Here is a 2,500-nt window from a genome sequence, read left to right on the forward strand (position 1 = left end):
AAAAATATTATCAGACATACTGTGAACATTTCCTTGCTCTGTTAAACATCATTTGGCAAATATTAAAAAAAGAAAAAAAATTCAAAGGGGGGGGGTAAATAATTTTGACTTAACTGTATATACAAACACACATACGCTACCGGTTTAAAGTTTGAGGTCAGCACGATTTTTAAATGTCTTGAGATAAGCTTTTCCTGCTCACCTAGGTAATTGTAAAAGTGTGAAATTTTATTGCACTATAAAATAACTGTTCAGAAGTAGTTTATAATTTAATTAAATCATTTATTCCAGTGAATTTTCAGCTTCATTACTCCAGTGTTCAGAGTCACATGATCCTTCACAAATCACTCTAATATGAATCATTAATAATAATAATAATAATAATAATAATAATAATAAAAGCAATAACAACTAGAGTAATAAATTAATTGGAAACCACATACAGTAAGAAAGCAGTTATTCACAGTTTTTTCAATTGTTTACACACAATTTTGAAAACCAGGGGTCTGTTCTTCGTACGTGGATTACTCAGCTGGAGTTGGTTATTGACGATTTGACACAATCCAGGATCGTTTCGTTCTTCAAAGCTGATCCGAGAGTCATAGCAACAGTTCTGGTAGCTCAAACCTGGTTGGGAGCAGGTTCATTTCATATAAACAGGATTAGATCGGCTCAGTTCAGGCGAAGATAATACTGAAAGTATGTACCAAATGCTGATATTTTCTTACAGTAGTAGTTATACTCTTGGGAAAATAGTAAATATTTTTAACTATAAATATAAAGTTATAGTTATTAATAAAATAAATAAAGTTATATATGTATATATATACACAAAACAATAATACATTTATGCAGTCATAAACATGTTTTGACAGTTAATATGCCGGTGATTTAATGCTTCATAAAAGTTGCAGACGCCTTTACCAATATCAAAAAGCTTTTGTAAACATCCAGTTATTCTTTACACCGATTAATAAAAATGGCTTCTGTAACACTACTATAATAAGGAAAATCTGCTCTAACTGTAAAACTAAATAAACTGCTAAATACTCTCGACACATGAAAGAGTAAAGCCTGCAGCCCACAACAAGGTGTAAAGTTATGGCGTATCATATTTAACAGACCGGTGCAGGCCTGCTGTGCCAGCTTAATCTGGGCCGGAGTTCTTACCTGGGTAGTGTTTTGTCAAATATGACGTGCTGTCATCATGGCAAAGATAAAAGAAATGAATTATTAGGAATTAACCACTGGAACTGCTGTGTTTAGAAATGTGTTGGGACATATTAGGACATGGCACATGGGAAATATTGGTCACACTTTACAATAATGTTAATTAATGCATTTACTAACATGAACAAAAAATGAACAACACATTTACTACAGTATTTGTTCATGTTAATAAATGTTAGTTAATGAAAATACAGTAGTTCATTGTTAGTTCATGTTAACTCATGGTGCATTAACTAATGTTAACAAGCATGGAGTTAAATGTTAATAATGCATTAGTAAATGTTCAGTTATGATTAATAAATGCTGTACATGTGTTGTTCATGATTAGTTCATGTTAGTAAATGCATTAACTAATAAACCTTACTGTAAAGCATTACCAAAATATTTTACAATAATTAAAATGTAAGAGAGCGAATATCGTTGTCTTCAACTGTACAGTATATATGATTTGCAGTATGTGTGTGTCACAGGCTGATTAGAAGCTGTTTTCCTGCTTCTGTCACCTGTAAACTCTGTATTTGATCCTCTGTTTTTCAGCTCAGGGCACCTTTTCTTTTCCTCCTCGTCTGTGTTTTCTGTTGATTCACAACACAAGTCTGAATATGCCGAGCGCAGCATGAACGTCTGTTTTCTGCGGCTTTGCAATAATTGCTAAAATACTGAAGTCTGAAGTCAACAAGCACACACACACACACACACACACACACACACACACACACACACACACACACACACACACACAGAGAGAGAGAGAAACTTCTTACACCATCCATCACTAAACACCGCTTCACATTCATTTCTCTTTATGGCTGTTTTGCAGTCATCAAGAAGAAAACTATTAAAGCCTTTATAAAGGAGCGGGCATTTATTCAGTCATTCATTTTCCTTCAGCCTAGTCCCTTTATTTATTATTATAATGAAATAATGATTACATATATTTTAAATTGCAATAATGTTTAACACAGTTGCTGTTTTTTTGTATTTGTAATCTGGAACTGCAGAAAATACATCATAACTTACAGACCTCATGAAGTCTTCGTCATTTTTCTCAGATGTGGAATCTAAAAACAGGACAAAAACAAGCACAATAGACAGCAACTATAACAGAATAGTGCAGGAGATATACTAGATAAATAATAGATATAACAGATCAAATATAATCGCTGTAAAATGAATGTGGATAGCAGTTCAGATTAAATCGAGATGCGTAAAGAGAATTGGAGCAATGTTTTAATCATTTTTCTTATTTTGTCCACTTGACTTTATTCAT

The sequence above is a fragment of the Danio rerio genome, chromosome 13 (genome assembly GCF_049306965.1).
Source record: "Danio rerio strain Tuebingen ecotype United States chromosome 13, GRCz12tu, whole genome shotgun sequence".
NCBI classification, from domain to species: Eukaryota; Metazoa; Chordata; class Actinopteri; order Cypriniformes; family Danionidae; genus Danio; species Danio rerio.